This window comes from Suricata suricatta, chromosome 11, assembly GCF_006229205.1.
Source record: "Suricata suricatta isolate VVHF042 chromosome 11, meerkat_22Aug2017_6uvM2_HiC, whole genome shotgun sequence".
NCBI lineage: Eukaryota > Metazoa > Chordata > Mammalia > Carnivora > Herpestidae > Suricata > Suricata suricatta.
Window position 1 is genome coordinate 63,561,660 of NC_043710.1, and position 22,218 is coordinate 63,583,877.

Genomic DNA, 22,218 nt, shown 5'->3' on the forward strand with positions numbered 1-22,218 from the left:
AAGAAGGGGAGGGGCAGCAGCTGATCTTCCTAAGAAGCTATATGCTGCACAGCTGCGTCTACTTTCACTTACTCCTGGAACCCGACAAATATTCAGCAGAGACTTTTTTCTTTCCTAGTAACAAAACCATTCAAGTACAGGGATAGAGATGATAATGGTGTCAAATTCTGGAAGCTTGGGAAACAGATGAGCAGCAGACTCTAGAAATCTGAATCCTAAACCAGATGCAGGAAGAGCTGAGTGTGCGGCTGCCTGAAACCAGAGTCCTTGCCAGGCCCGGGACTGGCAGTGCCGCTCACTCTTGGAGCAGAGGGACAGGATGTAAAAATAAAGAAAACAGTGAAAGTTGCTTGGAAAGAAGTTAAATCCCTAGACCTTTCTCCTCACTGGCAGAATTCTGGAGGCTTAGACACTAGAGAGCATAAAACAGAAATGTCTAGTATTTGTTTTAAAAGAATCTAGGGGAAAGGGTTGAGGGGGGACACGGATGAAACAAAGATGTCCATGTAGCGATCACTGGTGAACCGGGGTGATAGGAATATGAGGCTTCATTGCACTATCCTCTCTACTTTGAGTCTTTGGAATGTTCCATAATAAAAAGTAAGCGTGGCTCTGATCCAGGAGTACCTGGCGTGGTGAAAGGGGAACATAAAAAAAAAGACAAGGGCACTATGTCTGCTGAAGGTGAAATACAACAGATTTTCCTAGTTCCTCTCCTCTAGAGATTCCCCTCTTCCCCCTCCCAGCAAAGAAATGGGGAAGACTCTCTTCCCCAGTAAATGCGACCACAGAAACACTTGAAGATGGGGCCTCAGGGGCTCCCACTAACAGCCCACTCAGATCACACTACAGTGAGGCCCGAAGTTAATGATCTCCATCACATACCCGGTTTGACAGCTTGCTTTTGACAGCTTTATATAACTCACATACTCAATTTGCCCTTCAAAATGTAGTGTACAATTCAAATGATTTTTAGTATATTCACAAAGTTGTAATGGAATGGTTTATTGAGATATAATATTAAGTTTTATTAAGATATAACTCACTCAATTCACTCTTATTATTTTTTAATTTTTCCAACATTTATTTATTATTAAGAGACAGAGCATGAGCATAGGAGGGGCAGAGAGAGGGGGAGACACAAAATCTGAAGCAGAGTCCAGGCTCTGAGCTGTCAGCACAGAGCCTCACAGAGGGATCGAACTCACGAACTGCGAGATCATGGCCTGAGCCAAAGTCGGATGCTGAACCCACTGAGCCACCCAGGCGCCCCTCAATTCACTCTTTTCAAGCGTACAATTCAGTGGTGTTTAGTATAGTCGCAGAGTTGTACAACCACTGCCATGATTGGTTTTAGATCATTTCATGACCCCAAAGAAAGCCTTATACCCATCAGCAGTCACTCCATCCAAATCCCCTCAACCCCCACTCTCCAGCCGCTGGCAACTACTGATCTATTTTCTGTCTTTATAGATTGGCCTGTTCTGGGCATTTCATATAAATGAAATCATACACTATGTGGTCTTTTGTGAGTGGCTTCTTTCACTTACCATGTCAAGGTCTTGACAGTTTTTTTTAATCACTCCTTCTCCTTGTCCCCCACCCTTAATGAGACCACAAAGCCAAGGATCACATTCAGAGTGATATCTTGGAAAAGCCTCTGATGAAGATACAGACCATAGCAGACACAAAAAAGCAACTGGAAGGAAACAGATACTATGTGAGGCAGGGAAAAAGGTGGGAGGGAAACACCATTAATATTCTCACAAAAATGAAATAAAATTGCAGCCATGAAATGAAAATAGGATGCTATAAAAAGGAAACACCAAAAGGACAAAAAAACAGTTCTTGGAAATTGACAACTTAATAGCAGAAATTTTTAAAAAACTCAATAAAAGGACTGAAAGATTCAATTCACAAAATCTTTTGGAGAGGAGAATAACAAGACAAAAATATGGAAAACAAGAGAAGTTAAGAATATTCCAGAGGATCAGTATAGGAGGTCCAACATCTGACTAAGAGAAATTCCCAAGAAAGAACAGAAAAAAGAAAGAAAAATTATAACAATATAATTCAATAAAACTTCGAAGAGCTAAGGGGTGGAGGTTGCCAGATTCAACAAGCCCAGCACATAAAACACAGTGTGAAATTTCTGTGAAATTTCAGAAAACTGCAGACAAAGAAAAGACTGTATAAGTGGTCAGTAAGAAGAAAATCAAACACGCTATATACAAAGGATCAGATATTCAAATGCTTTCAATTGCTCAACAGCATCAATATAAACAAGACAATGAAGCAATACTTTCCAAAATTCTGAAAGAAAATGATTTCCACCCAAACTATCAACTATGAGAATGGAACAAAAAGTATTTTCAGGTATACAAAATCTTGGAAATTCACATTCCATTCACCTAAGGATTCCATTCCTGAAGGATGTCCTTCACCAAGTGGTATACAAGAAACAGAGGACTGAGTAGAGACAGTCATCACAGGACCCCCCAAATGACTACCACATGAAGAAGCCAACCAGACAGGAAAAGGAAAACTCAAGGGACAGACATAGTGAAGATGGCCATCACCAAAATCCCCAATGCCATTAAATCCTCCTTGGAATTGTTGATCTAAATATTTTCAATATTTGATTCAATACTTGATCTAAATATTTTCAATATTTGATCAATACTTAAAAGTAAGCCCATGATACTCATCACTGATTTAATATATGAACACTTTGGCCTTTTTCTATTTTTTCTTTGTTTAAATGTTTTATAACAAATTCCACATCCTATCATTTCATCTCTATGTACTTCAGAACCTGCCTCTACGTTACCCATTCTCTAATATCACAGTACTCTCATCATACCTAGAAAAATTAACCGTGGCCCCTTGATATCAGTCCATAATAAAATCTCTCCAACATTTCAACAATACTTTTTTACAAATAGACTGTTATGGGTTGAATCAAGTCTACCCTGATCCCCAAATTTATATGTTGAAACCCTAAGTGTCAGTAACTCAGAATGTGACTGTAATTGGAGATAGGGCCTTTAAAGAAGTAACTTCATTAAAATGAGGCCTTTAGGGTAGTCCCTAATCCACTATGACTGATGTCCTTATAAGAAAAAAAAAAAACAGATTAGGACATACAGAGAGGCACTGGGGCCCCGTGTGTGCAGAGGGATAACTATGTGAAGAGGCAGGAAGATGGTGAACCATCTCTAAATCAGAGAGAGAGGCCTCAGGGAAAATCAGCCTGCCAGAACCTCAATCATTGCCTCCAGCAACGTTAAAAAAAATAAATTTCTGTTGTTTAAGCTACACAGTATGTGGTATTTTGTTACGGCAGCTATAGAAAACTAATACATAGACTATCTGAATCCAAAAAAAGATTCATAAATTACACTGATTATAATTTTTAAGTCACATTATCATTTTTTTATGCCACTGACTTGTTGCAAATGTCAAATCAGTTGTCCAACAGTCTGCATTTATCTATTTGCTTCCTTAGAGTATAACTTAATTTCTTCCATCTTTCCAATAAATCAAAGTTAGCTTTAGAGGCTTGATAAGATTTAGGGGTCAATTTTTAGGCAAGAAAATTCCATACATCGTACTGCATATTGTCTTTTTAACCTGGCAAAGAACGACAGGTAAACTTGGTCCAGACCTCTGATTCCATTTGCTTGACCTTGTGCTAATGAAGCACCTGCTCATGTCCTCCATGCTGTCTATGCAAGTTCGCTTATGGCATTCACTTTATCCCACAGAAGAGTTTTGCTCTGACCTAATCCCTGAGGGCTGGAGGTAGGCCACAGATAAATGAGAGCTAGAAAAGATAGAACATTCTACTCTGTGACCAGATCCTACCAGATGTCCAGTGCCTCACCCATACTATAGCCCCTCATATGCCCTGATAATGGTGTGCTTTAAATTTCCTAGGATCCACTTATAACCTTGCCCACCAACTTCCCCATCAGGACCTTTTGTAACCCCTGGGAAAGCCAAAACCAAACTATGAACTCAAATCAGCTTATTTTTAGACCTAATAGTGGCACTATTGCCCTTTTCTTACAAAGCTTGCTAGATTTGTACTTGCTTCTTGTTTTAAAAAACTAACCAATATACAGTTTAGTAATACAAACATGTGTGGTTAAACCATTTAAAAATAAGGAATGATCAACATAAAATTCAGGATAATCACTGCCCGTGGTGAGGAGAGGAGGGGACATGATTTGGGTGGAAGGTATACAAGCAGCTTCTAAAGTACCAATAACATTCCATTTTATAAGCTGAATGATGGATGTGCAATTTTCATTTTATTGTTCTTTGAGCCATAAATCCATATTTGGAACACTTTTTGGTATATATGGTATGTTCCATATTAATTTTTTGTGAGCAGGCCACTGTGGCTAGAACACAGGGTTTGAGAGTAAATGGAGAAAACACTGGAAATGGAGTTTTACTGTGAAGGCAAATGGTGGCCTCAGTGCTGCTCTCTCGGGAATCAAGGGACATTTTTACCCAAATTCAATTAAATGGCCTTCTCACAATCTATCCATCAAGAATGACAGAAAAAACCCTTTTTTTCTTCTTTACCTAGCGATGGAATATCTGACATTGTGAGCGTCTCACTGGGAAACATAATAATATGGTTTTGATGTATTTTTCCAGTGGAAGAAGATTCAGCCTGCCCTAGGGAACACATTTGCCTCAATTTCTTAAATGACACAAAGCTGGGAGGGATGTAGAACAAATGTTTTAGATGACAGAATTGGGATATATCGTGGTGAGCTGGAGTGACAGGTCAAACCTAGCGCACTTTATAACAACATCTACCACTTACTGAGAACATACGATATGCCACAAGCTTTACATAATTTATCCCATGGAAGCAAGTTGCTTGAGATCACAGAACAAGTCAATAGCAGAGTCACCATTTGAACCTAGACTTTCAGATTCAAATTCTAATCGCAAGTGAGATTTCTTTAACTACCAGAAATTAACTCTTAAAAATGGAGTCTTCTCTGCTTCAGTCTGTCACCCTCAGAGAACTGCCACTCTACCCTCATCCCCTTGGGTATGTAAGGGTATAAGCACCTGAGAAAAATGATTAGATCAGACTGACTTCATTCATTGATGTAACATTTAGGGACCCTCTGACAGCTGCCAGGAAACCTCTATCTGCCCTGAAAAGCTGGTCTGTCATCAAGAATAAGCTATAAGAGGACTCTCTCTGATACCCATTCCCAGCGGGGCTGTTTCCCCATCTGCATTTAAGAGTTTCTAACACTCAAGCTCTGTAGTTGTAGACAGAGGGCTCCTATCACAAAGATGGCTGAGCAAGACCCCTGTTCTCCACCTTCAATTTTCTCTCTCTCGTCCTCAGGGCTGCTGTGACTTGATGGGTGTGGGTAGCCGACAGAACAGCACAACCAGCTCCAGCGCTGGTCATATCCAATGAGCAATCCCGAAGACAGCCAGAGAATTTTAATGAAAACCAGAAAACTCTTGGCCACTATGTCCAACTGCAGTCCAGGCCCAATGGCCCCTCCCCCTGCAGCTAAGAATCCCTGAGCTAGTTTCACCCCCAAGAGCAGGGAGGAAAATCCATTCTGCATTCAGCAACATCTTCCAAGGCAGCCACTTTTCAGGGTCATTTAGGTGAGAGGCAAAGCACATGCTGATTGCAGGAGGACCCAGGGACCCTGAGAAGCACAGGGTACAGCAGCAACAGATCTGAGCCAAAAGATTATGAAACAGTCTATTTAAAAAAAAAAAAAAAGGCCTTTCCTTCTGCCAAAGCTGTCTGAACACAGCTGCATACAAGGCTAGTGAGGAATCTTAACAAGCTTAAAGGGACCGTATTTCAGATACTCGAGAACCAAAGGTAGAAAAAAATGAATATTCTGAGCACTTACTATGTGTCAGGCGCTCTGATCTCATTCGACCTTCCCTATGAGGTGGGAATTCTAAACTGCATGTGACAGATAAAAACCCTGACCGAGAGGTTAGATAAGTTGTCCCAGGCACAGAGCTGGCAAACGGAGAACCAAGGCCTGAAGTTCAGTATGGGTGAGGCTCATCAGGCACAAACTCAAAATTCCAACCTGTCCTGCCTAATAAAGAGAAAGATGATTTACTGAACACCAGCTATGTGCCTGGAACGAAACTAAGATTTTTGCATGTACCGTATCATCCGATCCTCACAGTGACCGGATGAGATGGGGAGTCCTTATTATCCCCACTTGAGATGAGAAGCTAATGCGAGATGTTAAGCCACTCAGCCAAGGTCATGACATTGCCAGGATATGAATCTAGGTCTATCTAATTCTAGAGCCTCATGTTAAAATACCCACTCCTAACAGCCTACAGGAGACACCAACCAAGCCAGCGGTGTGAAGACTTCAGCCCCCCTTCCCAGCAGGTTATCCATGTGACAGAGTTACCTTCCAATTCCTCCAGCACTCCTCAGTGGGGGCACAGACTCACGGGCTCTGGGAAGGCTGGCAGTGATATCTGCACCTTCCCAGGGACTGGGGGCTCTGTTGACACTGCATATGTGGAGGAGAAGGCTCCCAGCATGGTTCCGAGAGGCTGTGAGTACAGAAGCGGACAGCTCCTTTTTGTGGGCTCTGCGGCACAGGCCCACCCACCTCACAGCAACTCCTCCCCTCCCCAACAGCTCACAGGCCTATTTGGTATTCTTAACAGTAGACCATGTGCCTCCTCTCAGAGCAACTGTGATTTCCCAAAGGAGACGACTGTCTAGACAGAGCATCCCAATCCATCTTGACAAGAGATGGGCCACACAATGTCAGGTTTGATCACTTAGGTTTTTGGAGTCTGTGTTCAGCACCCCAGGAAAGGCTCCGGGTCTGGCACTCCTGGGTTATCAGACTGAGCGTCACGCAGCACAACCACGCATGTCCAGAGTTAGCACTGCCTTCACAGCCAGGCAGGTGTAACCGAGGGGAGTCGCAGGCAGCTTATGGGTCATGCACTCCTGGCACACCACAGAAAGGGTTCCAGCAATCAGGTTCAAATCTGATAAAATGGTTCTACGCATTGCAATGAAGCACCAGGCTTTGTGGGAGACTGAACACCTACCATATGCCAGGGACCATGGCAGGTACCTCCACGGCCAATATCTTAATTAATATTCACAAAATTCTGTGAAGTAGGTAGGATTGCTTTTTTTTTTTTTGATAGGATTGTCTTTATAAGGCAACTGAAACCCAGAGAGGTAACATGATTTACCCCAAATCTCACAGGAAGTGGCAAATCCATTCTTAATATGCCTCCAGCACCCTTACATCCAGTCAATCATGAGGCTACTTATTTATCTTGCAGATGTTTATTGAGCACCTTCTATGGGCCGCGACTACACCACTTGTAGAAGCTGTGGCTGCTTACGCGACAGCCTATGTCCAGTCACCGAAGAATTTATGTTCTCAAGAGAGGCAGTACAGGTCTGAAAGGCAGGTACAGAGTAATGAGATTAAGGCCTCTGATGAGTGATCAGAACAGGCCTCTCTGAGGAAGTGGTATCCGAGCTGAAACCTGAGAGACTAGAGTGAGCATTTGCAAAGCTCCGCAAAGAGCACAGGCCGAAGTAACAAGAAGTGCAGGGGCTGGCTGCAGGCAAAGGCTTGGCATGTCTAGGGAACAGAAAGGCCACCAGGGACTAACACTGAACGAACAACAGGGAAGAATGTTTCAGATGACACAGGGCCTTGCTGACGGCCAAAAGAGACTGGGTTTTGTTGTAAGGATAATGAGAAGTCAAAGAAGAGTTTTAATGGGTGGGTGGGGTGATGATCTGATTTGTGTTTTAAAGAGATTATTCTGTTGCTTTGTGCAAGAAGGGGGCAAGAGTTAGGAATCAGGGGAGAGGAGTGCCTAGGTGGCTCAGTTGGTTCAGCAGCCAACTTTACCTCAGGTCATGATCTTGCTTGCGGTTCATGGGTTCGAGCCCCACATCAGGTTCTGTGCTGACAGCTCGGAGGCTGGAGTCAGATTTTATGTCTCCCTGTCTCTCTGTTCCTCCTCCACTCGCATTCTCTCTCTCAAAAATAAATACCTTAAAAAAATTTTTTAAAGGAATCAGAGGAGAGATGATGGTGGCTTATACCAGGGAGATGGTAGTAGAGATGGATTTTGTATTTGGAGATAGGATTGAAAAGAGTAACTGATGGACTGTATGAGAAGAGTGTGAAAAAACTACTAGGTTCCTAGCCTGACCAACTGGGTGGATGGTGGTACCATGTACAATGAGACAGACTGGAGGAAAAGCAAAATGTTCGTGAGATAGGCATGGTTTTTATTCTCTGTCACACCAAGAAGAAAAATAGAGTAGATCCAGTTGTGTTTGTTCTGGGAAAGCTGTAAATGAAAAGTTTGAAGCTATTCAACCTGGTGAGAAGCTGCTGGGAATGAAAATAAAGAGTAAACAGCAAGAATCTGAAAGGCTGCCTTAGGAAATAGGGGTTCCACTTATTTCATGTGGCCTTCACTATCCAGCTGGGACTAATGGGCGGAAGGCACACGCAGGGGAGGTTCAGCTGGATGTTAGAGAGAGAAAGATAGGCACAGGGTGAGAGTGTGGAAAAGGGAATGAGCTGCCTTGGGGTGACAATGACTTCTCTGTCATTGGAAGTGTTAAAGAATAAAACAAATGACCCGTTGGCTGGATGGTTAGAGAGAAAATCCAATAATTGGGTGGGCAAATCCTTCTAAACCTAAAATCCACTAAACCCTAGAATTCTGTGGTTTTAAGATAAAATCTTTATTAATCTTCCATTTAGGACTGAAGCTTTCCCAACCAGGCAGAACTTTCTTAGTATGTCCTACCTTTTAGAAGGCAAATGAGAACAATATTAGTTGACTTTAGCCACTATAAAGAGACTCCTAGTTTACTTTTCAGCATCCTACAAGATGCTGAAAGGTTTTCCTTATAGTTTTGTAAAAGGTACAAGCTATGAATCAGATATCCCAGATAGGCAATTTATTAGCTCTGTGACCTGGGGCAAGTTATTAAAATCCTCTTCTTGAGTCTCAGTTTCTCTCTTTGAAAAATTGGAAGACGAATACCTAGTTCAGGATGTTTGCTGCGAGGACCAAAGTCCAGGACTGACCCATCACAGCAAGCAATAAGAATAATAAACATTTATCAAGTCATTGCTATCTCCTCGCGTGTGCTCTGTGCTCTCTGTGCATTTTTTCCATCTAATCTTTACAACATTCCAGAAGACAGACACTATTATTATCCCTACTAAAGAGTTAAGATTTCTAGAGTTTAAATAACTTACCCAAGAGTCATAGAGCTAGTAATTGCTCAAGTTAGGAAAAAACAAGCAAACCTCAACAAAAATGAAAAAAAAAAAGATATTTATTTTGATAGATGTTTAGATATTTTAAAAAATGTAACCCACTGTGGCATTTAACAATCAATTCACTGACTAGACATTTAGTAAATACTTATTCAACATATAAATGAATAATTGAATGATTAAATAATTCCAGCAAACATATATTGAGTTCTTACCAGGCACAGCATAAAAAAACTAGGGTTACACAGAATTTACATTAGTTTAATTGAGAGGTTGCCATGAAAACCACAATCTTCAAATCACAGATAAATTCTAAGATATTGATCCATACTCCATGAATACAGGTCTTAAGAAATGCCATTCTCAGACCAAAAGAAGCCAGAATTACTGTTGTTCTTTCTGTGGGAAGTCCAACTGTAGCTGAAACTAAGACCACACAAATAGAAGCCAACGGGGGAAATAGTCTCAAAGAAAAGATGAATAAGACCTCAATAGGAAGCAGAAATCTAAGAGAACAAGGCTTTTAAAAAGGCTGACTTGACACCTAGGAGTTTGCTTATGAACTTCACTAGAATTATGGGGAAAGAAAGCAAGTTTCAAAGGGCATTTGGATGAATGGGCTAAAGAGGAAGGTGGGGAGGCCCCTGGCTCAGTCAGTTAAGTGTCTGACTCTTGGTTTTGGCTCAAGTCATGATCTCACAGTTTGTGAGTTCAAGCCCCACATAGAGCTCTTCAGCGACAGTAAGGAGCCTGCTTGGGATTCTCTCTCTCCCCTTTCTCCATACCCCTCCCACTCACGCTATTTGTCTTTCTCTCTCAAAATAATAAACTTAAAAGAAAAACAGAGGAAGAGGAGGCAATCTTTTAAGAAATTTGGTGGTGGGGCCCTTGGATGGCTCAGTTGGCTAAATGTCCTACTCTTGGTTTTGGCTCAGGTCATGATCTCTCCATTTTGTGAGTTCAACTCCCATGTCAGGTTCTGGGCTGGCAGCGTACAGCTTGTTTGGAGTTCTCTCTCTTTCTCTCTCTCTCTCTCTCTCTCTCTCTCTCTCTGTCCCTCCCCAACTTGTGCTCTCTCTCTTAAATAAATAAATATGCTTTAAAATTTAAAAAAAAAAGAAATTTGGTGATAAAAAGGCAAGAGAGAGAATAGCAGCTTGGTGAGGAGAAGCAGAAGGACTATTTCTAAGTATAGAAGGTAAGGGGCAGGAACCAAAGGAAAGGAGAAGCTGAAAACCGATGATAGATGGAAGAGAGGCAAGGAGGAGGAAGAAGAAGGACCAGCCCCAGAAAAGTCCAGACAGGGTGGGATGGAATGCACAGGAGGGCTCTCCTTGGGAAAGGAGAGGTCACCTTCTGCGGGGAGATGCGGAAGGAGGAGGAAAGATTACAATGGACACTGTGAAATCTACTCTGCCCTTTGTCTTTCTTTAAGAGAGAGATAAAGGAAGCATGTAGGGGGGAGACGGGCAGAGGCAGAGACAAAGAGGATCTTAAGCAGGCTCCACACTGAGCATGGCCTGTCACAGGGCTCTATTCCACGACCCTGGGATCATGACCTGAGCCTAAATCAAGATTTGGACACTTGACTGACTAAGTCACCCAAGCACTCCATGTGAAAGTTACTCTGAATCAAGCTGGATGGGTCCCAAGACTGATGAAGCTAGGGAACACCATTTTAAGCTTAAAATGATATTGATTTCCTTGGGCCACTCATAAATTAATTGGTATGGAAAAAAGACAACCATTATTTGGATATAAGTTCTACACAGTTAAAAATCAGACTTAATGAGATGTGCTTATATCTTATGTCTGCTTCTGAAATCTGGGTTCTGGGTACACTGGTGTGTTCAGTTTGAAAACCTTATCAAGCCATTATACTTTAAAAAAAAATTTTTTTAATGTTTTTATTTACTTTTGAGAGAGAGACACAGCATGAGCAGGGGAGGGTCAGAGAGAGAAGGAGTCACAGGATCTGAAGGCAGGCTCCAGGCTCTGAGCTGTCAGCACAGAGTCCGACGTGGGGCTCAAACCCATGAACCATGAGACTGTGACCTGGGCCAAAGTTGGACGCTTAACTGACTGAGCCACCCAGGCGCCCCAAGCCATTAAACTTATATGTGCACTTTTCTCTATGTACATGATGCATCAATACAAAGTTTTCATAAACTAGTTATTAACTTAGAATCACCACTCCTGGGTATCTGGCTCTGCACCACGCATGGAGCCTATTTAAGCTTGGCTCTTCCCTTTGCCTGTCTCTCTCCCCTGCTTGCACTTTTGCTCTCTCTTTCTAAAAAAAAACACCACCCCTATACTCTTTTTTGGTTTTAAAAAATAACTTAATTCAAGAAAACTACATATTCCTTTAGACAGGCAACACCCCTTCCACATTTTCAGATTTACCACAGTACTAAATGCAAGACTACATGAACAGTAGGTATCTAATAAATATATCTTGATATATTTGGGAGAACTTCGGCACCAAATGTCCAGACTTAGTGTACATCTATCTCCAGAAAACGGCATCTTTATGATTGCAAAATCTGGCAGACCCTACTTCAGCCAAATGACTCTACTAAGCATCAGCAATAATGAGATAAATTAACATTTTGGGCTTGTCCTCGTAAAGCAATGGGAGGTATACAACGTCAGCTCTTTAAAATTCTTGCCAGAAATATTTAACCTCCATTTAATCATGAAGACATAAGTGGACAAATTACATTGTGAGATATTCTTAAGAATCTTAAAAATATCAATTTCATAAAATACAAAAAAAGAAGACAATCAGAGATTAAAAGACTAAAAAACAGAGAGACACTAAAGATACAAAACAACTAAATTTAATGTGTAATCTTTGGATCTTTGAAAAAAGCAATTACATCATTAACATTATTATTATTTGGACATTAGGGGTACGATAGACTGCAAAAAGGGCTGCCATTGTTCACTCCCCTTTATCCGTGGCTCTGAGCAATATGACTTTGCAGTTCCTCCTATCAAGAACTCGTGGTTTGCTCTGGCCAAGAGACCGCAACAAAAGTTATGCTGTACTAGCTCCAAGCGCAGGCCTCAAACATTTTGCACACTCCCACTCTTTCTTGGATCTGCCTGCAGGCCACGGAAGCAAGCGTGGACGCGTGCTGGAGGATGAGGATGAGGCCCTCCAGGGCAGACACAACGGAGGCCTGCGTAGAGCAGCCAGCCCGCAGTGGGTCCAGCAACCGACTGCACAGATGGAAGAGGCCTGGCCAAAGATCAGCTGAGCCTGATCCCCGTTACAAGCCCCGACCAGGTGACCCACAGAATCACAAGCATTAATAAATGGTGGTTGTTTCAAACCAGAGAGTTTGGGCACGGTTTGTTACACAGCAAAAAGGCAACCGATTGAAGGCAAGATTTAAATATAAACGGCATATTGGACATATTAAACATCATGGAATCGATGTTAAGTTTCCAGGGCATAATAATGCTATTGTGGGCATGGGGAAGAAGGTCCTTACACTTTGGAGAGAAATAGGAAGGTATTTAGAAACAAAGTATCATGATTTCTTGCCTCCCAGACTCCCCCATAAAATGTAAATCTGCATACAGAAAAAAATAAAGCCTAGGTGGCAAAATGTTAACTAGCAGATCGAAAAGTTTTTGAATGTTCTTTTCACTAAGCTGCTTGTTTGAAAATTTTCAAAAGAAAAAACACAGGCCTAATCTCCAGAACATGGTGGCACTGTACATTTATCTGGTAATACCGCGTACTACCATGCAGTGAAAATAAATCCTCATTTTTGAGCGTCCTCCACCTCCTACTCCTTTTTCTGAAGGTGACCATTGAAAGGGGAAGTGGAGTAGCTATAAGTAGCAGTAAAGCAGGGATATGCCCTGGTATAGTTAAAAGAAACAATCATTAACAGATAAGAAATGGCAAGCAAGTGCTAAGTGAGGTTTCTCCCTGATATAATCAGAAAAAATTTCTGGCGGTTTGGCTGAAGCTTGAAAAGCAAAAAGCTTTGGCAAGAAAACATGGGCAGGGCTTTGAATTATTTTCTGTTAGAAAACAAATATTCATGTGTTTCTCTATTTTAAGGGATTTCTCAAACGCCCACAAATGAGAAGACTATCTTGCATTACATACATCTCTTCTCCCTGCAAAATCCCTCAAGATTCTTACCAAGAGAGCCTAAATCTGTTTTTTTCACAATTTAATGAAATCCTTCTTTATTTAGTTTGAATCTTCCTCCAAGTGATATGCAGCAATTATTAATGCTGTGTATTGACTTATACATACCAACACAGGGGCCTACGTTCAAAGGATATAGCTTTCTGAGATAAAATGTGAGAACCTTGGGGCTCCTGGGTGGCTCAGTCAGTTAAGCGTCCGACTTTGGCTCAGGCCATGATCTCGCAGTTCGTGGGTTTGAGCCCCGCGTCGGGCTCTGTGCTGACAGCTAGCTCAGAGCCTGGAGCCTGTGTTCAGATTCTGTATCTCCCTCTCTCTCTGACCTCCCCTGCTCACACTGTCCCTCTCTTTCCCACTCTCTCTTTCAAAAATAAATGAAACATTTAAAAAATAAAATAAAATGTAAGGACCTTGCCATATAGACAAACTCTGCTTACAATGCAAACAAAGCCCACGATATTCCTTATGTAAAAAACAATAATCTAGGTAGACAGGGGTTCTTTTTTGTTTTTAAAGAATAACCTCTACAAATCTGCTAAAATGTCTTTGACTTAAAAAAAAAAACTCCAATCAAACAAACCCATGTATTACCATTGTCAGGTGAGAAAAACATTCAAGTTGCATAAGAAAGGAAAGAGAACATCCCAAGGTATTGTACATCTGATGAGTCGGTTGTTCTCATCCATCAGAACTAAAAAATTAATTCAGCAAAGATATTTGTTGTAGGCATCGTTTGGTTCAAAGCCAAACCGATGCCCAATTTTTCTTACAGAACCCTCGATTCTCCAGCCCACGAACCCGAGGATGCTTCAGACTATAGTTTAAAGCCACGATTTTAAATCTAAATAGTTGTGCAAAAAGTAGAGGGAAACGCATGCAGACAGAATCTTCTAGTTGCCTCCACAAACGTCACCAGATTTAGGGAAACCAACCAGGCTCTCACATCTTCAAGGGAAATTTGACGTTCAAACAGAATTCTACTGTGCACATTAACTCCCAAAACTGTTCTGTGACACCATAAGACAGCTGCAGAGCAATAGGCTTTCCTGGCGCACACCTGCATATTAGCATATACATCTGGTGAAAGGACGAGACATCAGACATGGGTCTGCTAAGCCAGTGAGGTCCCATTTAGTTGTCACACTCATGTGGGAGTAAAGGGCTCTGAGCAGGTTAAGCACTCCAGCTTGGACTTGAATCCTGCTTCTACTACTTACCGACTGCGTAACTTTGGGCAAATTTTGCTTAATCTCTGTAAGCTTAGTTTCCTCAGCTGTAAAACGAGGATGGTAATCTTACCTATTACGTTGAGTTACTGTCAGAATTAAATGAGGTGATATGTATTACCATTCATGTCCATAAACTTTCAATAATGTTGGCTCTGATTCTTATTCTTTATCATTATTTGGGTGGTTATACTAAATATCTGTTAAGGGCCTTTACAACGCTGACATTCTATGAATCAGCTGTGTGACCCATAGTAAGAAATCTGACATCTCTGGGCCTCATGCTCTTTATCTGTTAAATGAAAGGGTATAGCTTAGTGAGCTCTAAAAGCCCTTCCAGCTCAAAAATATTAAATGGTTCTATGCCTCTCTTCTATGTTTCATACATGTGTCAGTGCCCTGGCCTAGATAAAGGTACAAACAAAGCAACTTCCAGATAAGCCAACTTTATCCTTTTCCACGTTAATTCCTTTAACCTCATAGCTCACCCATGCATATATGGGATGTGCATAAGGTATCAGTCCCCACAGGAAAAAAAAAAAAAAAAAGCAAATACGGAGGAAGGCGAGCCTCTTTCCCCTTCTTTTAGGCAGTTAGTGGCTTCCAAAACACAAGTGTGGGAGGTGCCCGTGAATGAATGGGTACATTCATACGCCTACTGAAGCACCCCACATGCCGAGGGAGGAGTGTTTTCTCATGCCCCAAAGACACCCACTCTTCATCTCCACATGCTACCTTCCACACCACCATCTTCCCTGCCTGCACCAACTACGGGCCTGATGGAGCGCTGCAGATCTTGTCGTGCTAATTTTACCATCTCAGTTCCAGACACAGTACCCGGAATGTGGTAGGTAACCTAATGACTTACGTAACAATTAAATTCCGGGGCATCTGGGTGGCTCAGTTGTTTTAAGTGTCTGACTTTGGCTCAGGTCGTGATCTCACAGCTCATGACTTCAAGCCCCACATCAGGCTCTGTGCTGACAGCTCAGAGCCTGGAGCCTGTTTCAGATTCTGTGTCTCCCTCTTTCTCTGCCCCTTCCCTGCTTGTTCTCTGTCTCTCTCTGTCTCTCAAAAAAAAAATGTTAAAAACATTAAAAAAATAATAATAATTAGGGACACCTGGGTGGCTCAGTGGGTAAAGTGGCCAATTTCAGCTTAGGTCATGATCTCATGGTTCACGGGTTCGAGCCCCGCATGAGGCTCTGTGCTGACAGCTCAGAGCCTGGAGCCTGCTTCTAATACTGTGTCTCCCTCTCTCTCTGCCCCTCCCCCACTCACACTCTGTGTCTCTCTCAAAAACAAATAAATGTCAAAAAAAATTTTTAATAAAATAAATAAATAAAAAATAATAATTAAATTCCTACTTCCCTCAGGACCAAACTGTGTATTTGAAAAGTAACTAAGCAGCTTGAAGTGTGGGCCTGAACCTCTAGGGGTCCTTTATTAAGGGTCAACAACCTAACAGTATCAAGAACTAGCTGTGTTTTTGGTTGCTGGCAGGTGGGAGGAGGGCAGGTACATAAGGGGATTATTTCAGCCTCTGGCTCTTAGTTCTGTCTTTGAAAAAAAGGGGGTGGTAGCCCTGGGAACACTGGCTGGCTCAGGGGTTGGAGCATGCAACTCTTACTCTTGAGGTCATGAGTTTGAGCCCCACATTGGGTGCAGAAATTACTTTAATAATAAATTTTTAAGGGTGGAGGATGGGTTAGATCCGGGGTTAGAAAACTATGCCTCACGGTCCAAATCCAGACTATGCCCTCCACCCCAGGTCTAAAATGATCTTTACATTTTTAAATGGTTGTAAAAGCAAACAAAGAACAATACGCATCATAGACAGTATGTGGTCCCCAGCCCCCTAAACCGAATACATTCACTTTCTGGCCCTTTACAGAAAGAGTTTGCTGAGCCTGGATGGGATTATCTCTAAAGTCCCTTCAAACCCGGAAATTTTTGCATCCTACCTCTACTGGGTTTCCTTGAACAGTCTGATTTCGGCTCTCTGCACCAGTATTCCCAACACTGAAACAATACCCAAGGCCCGGCAGGACCCCAACTGTTATTTGTTTGATTGAATAAATGGATCTGTAGCAGTAACCCTAAGAACTGAATCCTCCACCAGAAGGGTAAGTTGGGTCAATGTGGATCAAATGACTGCCTAATAAATGCCCCGAGGATCAACCGGCCACAACAGGGGGAACACTCAGTTCTACTGGCCCTTTGGATGACACCGGTGATGGCCCGGAGCTCAGATAACCCAGATCACCGATCACTTTGTTCCACCAAATAAAAAATACATTTAGCCATCCCCTGAACAAACCACTTCAAACAAACAAGTTATAAAGCTGTCTAGATGTAGCTCTCAGAAACACAGATCATCTGATCAGATAATCTTAATAGTGGCGGGGACCCAAGAGAATAAATCCCATCCACTATAAGGCACATAGGATAATTTAGCTCTCAACATTCTTTCCTTCTTTCCCTTTTGTTGTTCATATATAATAGCAAAACAAGGAATTCAAACATTTATGTCAGGGCAGGAAGCCAAGTAAAGTCTAGAATATATGATCCTATTAACACTAATGGAAGTTGGAGCAAGGTAAAGGAGAAAATAAAGCTCCCTGCTTCCACTCTTACTGCACATACTCTTCCAAAATAAACAGCCAACAATTATTCTTTTAATGTTCCTTCTCTGTATACCCATAAATCACTCCTGGGCATATACCTTGTGCGGATTTCAAAGGATGGGTTTCTGCTTTTGTGGAGTTTTCTATAAACCTTTCCTTGGTTCTTCCTCTTTCTGTCTGCCTACAAGGAGTCCTCCTGAAGGGGGCTGGGGTGCTATTCTGCCACCCTGCAATCAAACACCCCTAGTATAAGTCTAGTAACACCCAACCAGGTCTTTCATTGTCAGACTGTTCCTCAGGAATTGCAAAGTTGATGGAGAGATTCCACCCTCTCTACTTTCCTCTAAAGAAGCTACATGGAGCTCTCTTCTCTCAGCTGACCAGAGAAGTCTGAAGTACCCCCATCCCACACCGAAGGATGAGGTGGATTCCACTTCTCACCCCTACCTCCAGGCACTATGCTCCAGACATACTGGCCTGGAAAGTTCCAAAGAAAAAAAATCCTGAATATCACAGTGCTCATTTCCAGGCTCTTCATAAACCAGAGGAGCAAAGAATAGTTTAAATTTGGATTCTTTTCCAGGCTCATTAAGTAAGCTTTTTCTTATAGCCAGAACAGTTGGACAGACGCTGACCTTCTGCTGACCTCTGTATGAACCTCAAAACAAACAAACCAAAAAACTCTTTACTTCTGAGAGTCTTGGTGTTTTCATGTTTTTCAACCAATGAAAATGGCCTTTACCTTATCTGGCATCCTTGCTTGAGAGACAAGGATCCAGCACTCAGGCTATATGGTCAGAGCTCTGGGACCTTCTAAGGAAAAGTCCTGCAATGGCTGTTCTCTGAGCCCAGGCCCAAACAGCCTCATCTACATTTTCTCCAAATCCCACCCCTGCCAACCCTGTGGTGGGGACCCAGCACCGCCCTGAGCGCCTGCATCAAGCCCTTCTTGGATGTTCCTGCTGTTCTCCCTCTGGATGTGATCCACAGCATCCACAAGGGAGTGGAAAATCATCACACAGTTAAAAACAATCCCTGGAAGTCACCCATAAGTCTTGATAACTAATGTACAGAAAAAGCCGACTGCCTTCACCATACAGTAAATCTGGTATTTACTCACTTTGTCTCTAAAGCTTTTGCAGACTATTCATTAATGTTTGCATAAAGAAAAGAGACCCACATGTGCCTTTTTATTGTGACGTTTATGTTTTTAGAGTTTATTTATTTTGCGGGGGGTGGGGGTTGGGGGGGGCAGAGAAAGACAGAGAGAGAGAATCCCAAGCAGGCTCCTTGCTCTCAGGCTGGAGCCCAGTGAGGGGCTTGAACTCATGAACTGTGAAATAATATCCTGAGCCGAAATCAAGAGTCAGATGGCTAATTGCCTGAGACACCCAGGCACCCCTTGATTGTGAAATTTAATAGGAAGTTTTAGGTGACTCAAATAGGTCACCTGTTGGAAAACATGTTGGCCTACTTAGTTATTATCAGGATTATGTGCAAAAATTGCATATTAGTACTCAAAATAGACCACTGCTTACTCTTTCAACAGTGCACAGTCATCTTAATAAACACAGTACAAACATTCTCATTCCTCAAAGCAGAATTGACCATTCTCTCTACTTTGGGGGCCCATTGTACCTGGTAAGGACCTTAATAATGGGACCTGTGATCCTTTATTTACTCTTCCATTTGTATGACTGTCTTCCTACACCCCACTGTTTCTATTCCCCCAAGCTGTAAGTCTCTTGAGAAAGAGTTCATATCCCTTCTTGAGCCTTCAATGCCCAACAGACTGCCTAGCACACAGCAGGTGCTCCCTAACACCAGGGTGGAAAAGGGGGAGAGGCAGTAAGCATTAAGAAGGTAGAAACTGAATCTTTTATTCCTGTTGCCAGGCCTATAAATATTTTTTAAATTAATGGACTGAAGAATCAAAAGAACAGCAGTACTAAGGCATGAAAGTATACAGCTTGGTTGTAATGAATGCCATCTTTCATCAATCCTAAAACATCTTTTATATTTTGACAGGCAATTAGGATGTATTTCACAATGAATGGCATCTTTGCATGGTTTCATAGTTTATTTGGAACCTTATTTTCTCTTTCTTTCTCAGTGCTGAATAGGATACCTGTACACATTAGAAACAATAGTGTCTGAGGCACCTGGCTGGCTCAGTCAGGAAAGCATGTGATTCTTGATCACAGAGTTGTGAGTCTGAGCCCCACACTGGGTGAACAGATTACTTAAAAATAAAATCTTTAAAAGAAAAAGAAATAATGGTGTCACTGATGCAGTGAAATCCCATCTTTTGATGTGGCTGTGGTAAGAAGGGCTGGAAAAATGACTATAAAATTTTGCTGAATTTTCCACAAGAGTAGAAACAAAAAGAGAGGCTGGGCCTTTTTAGTAAATAGAGTGGCTTTGTGTCTCACAACGACTCCCCCTTCCGGAGGAGCAGCCCAAGTGGGGGGCTCCGAGTGGCCACATCTAGGCTAAGTAACCCTGCCCTCCTGCCCACCGCTGATTGGTTCATAGATGGTCACATGATCCTACCGAGCCAACCATTACTCTGAAATTTTTTGCTTAGAGCCAGTAAGAATGCAGGTCACTTCTTTGCTTTAACAACAGTGAGATTCAACATTTAGGAGCATTTGGTGACCATGTAGGAACATAAGCAAAGGCAAAAGACAGAATTTTTACACTGAGTGCCTGTGTGGCTCAAACTAGCTACATGCTCACCAAACCTATTTCTTCTTCTTCTTCCTGGGCAAGCAGGCCATATTTCTCAGCTTCTTTTGCCATTAGGAGGAGTCATGTACTCATGTAATGAGTAATAATTGATGGAATGAGGACCCAACTAACTAAGCCACTTCCAAACCTGGCCCATGAAAACCTCCCACGTGAGATCCTTGAATCTCTCTCTCCATCTGCAGGTTAAAAGGAGAGAATTCTATCACAGAGGACAAGGGAGCCAAAAGATGGAAGAAGCCTGTGTCCCTGAAACAGAGAAAGTGGCTTAACCAGGAAAAACTATGTTGAACCGCTATCTGAACAAGAAAAACACTTCGTTTGTGTTAAGCACCAAAATTTGGGGGTTGTTAGGGCAGTTACCTGCTCTAATACCTCCTGGCTCCAGCTGCACCCATCTTTCCAATGGTTATATGAAATACTCCAGCATTCTTCCCCTCATGTCCCTCTTTGCCCAAGCTAGTTTAAGTTGGGTTTCTTTCACTTACAACTCAAAGAGCTCTGAGAAACGTAGCCAAGAAGAATGAATTGCAATCATTTGAAATGGCATGAAGATAATGGTAAGCAATAACCTCCAAGTGTCTGAGGAACACCTAGAAGATTTCTCAGAACAGAGTAATAATCCCAACAAACTTATTACAATACACAGAAGACTCTTCAGTTTTCCAGGGCTTCTAGCTCTAAACTCATAAACCACTTACAGTGAGATACTCTCTCCCCATTCTCATTTCATTACCAGAAGCATATACAAGGTTTTAACAGTCCTGCCTTAGAATTCACCTACTATCAAATATCCTCAGGAGTTCCCAACCATCCAGAATCCTAGCAAGCAAGATAAACCTCGTTTATCATACACAGCCAGCTTTGCTGTCCCAGGATTTCGTGGGAAATGGATGCACATACAGCTCTAAGAATCCAAGTAATTACTCTGGGGTGACTAGCTCTGGGTATGAGTGTATAACCCTGACCATGGCTTTCAAAGATAAATATTCAAGAATCACCAAAGCTTCTGGGAGTCTGTATAAGACTATAAACGAAAAAGATTACAAAAATAAACATGAGAATGATACCATGCATGCCTACTTGAGCAATAAAAAGATTTGCCAGGAACTGGGGCCAGAGATGACAGAGCATGCATCCTGCTCACTTTCCAGAAATGTCTCTCATTGAGCCAAATTTGTTTTATAACAACAAGCACTGACATCTGTTGTACATTCTACGGGCTTGTTATACAGCACTTCAACACTATACATTGAGTTGTTTGCGTCTCACAATGGTATGAAGTTAGGATTGTCATCAGTCCTTCAGTTAGAGCTAAGAACACATGCTCAGACAGGTCAAGCCTCCCAGCCCCAGCATTTGTGACTTGGGCCAAGACTTGAACTCCAATCTCCTTACCCTACACCCTCTGTCTGTTTCACTGTAGCCCAAACTATGGAATACCAGGGCAGAGAAATGGCCCGCTGGTGACATTTCCCCACTGCTATAATTCATTAGCCCATTTGGAGGTCAGCTTGCTGTTTTGTGTAACCATATATGGGAGCTTTCTGGGGGGTTAAAGGCCCAGGATAAATGCCTGGCCTGCCTCCAGAACAAGCTGGGAAAACACTCCCTGACAAGACACCATAGCTTACGTCCACAGGGAGCCCTTGAGCGAGGAGGAAGGAGCCTGAAATAAGGGGTTAAAAGTGGAGACTTACATGTAATCCTGTCAGAACCTCAGAGATGGATGCCTATGAGAGCCAGGCAACAAGCTAAGCTCTCTCAGGACCCCAAAGATAGGATCCAGGGCAAGCGAAGTGAGAGGGGGAAGGAGAGAGGATCAAATACATTAAACTGAGCTGCCTTCAATCAGTATTCTTTTAGGGGACTTTTTTTTTTTTTAAGTTTTTAAAATGTATTTATTTTGAGAGAAAGAGGGAGGCAGACAGAGAGCAACAGAGAAAATCCCAAGCAGGCTCTACATTGTCAGTGCAGAGCCCAATGCGGGTTCTGGGCTCACAAACGGAGATCATGACCTTAGCTGAAATCAAGAGTCTGATGTTTAACCAACTGAGCCCCAGGTGCCCCTCTCAGATGCCTTTTTTGAGCCACTTCTACGAGACAAATTG

General features: G+C 42.2%; 1 protein-coding gene across 3 annotated transcripts in view; it reads right to left on the reverse strand.

Moving 5' to 3' along the window:
* The window catches only part of RAB30 (RAB30, member RAS oncogene family), an 80,711-nt gene that overhangs the window by 39,817 nt on the left and 18,676 nt on the right, over positions 1-22,218 (reverse strand). Inside the window, exon 1 of one of the 3 annotated variants that reach the window (XM_029956594.1) lies at positions 6,447-6,503. The exons of the other annotated variants lie outside the window; for them this stretch is intronic. The gene's annotated coding sequence lies outside the window, so the exon portion shown is untranslated. Of the gene's footprint in view, positions 1-6,446; positions 6,504-22,218 lie in introns of those variants that run through there. 3 annotated transcript variants of the gene reach the window in all.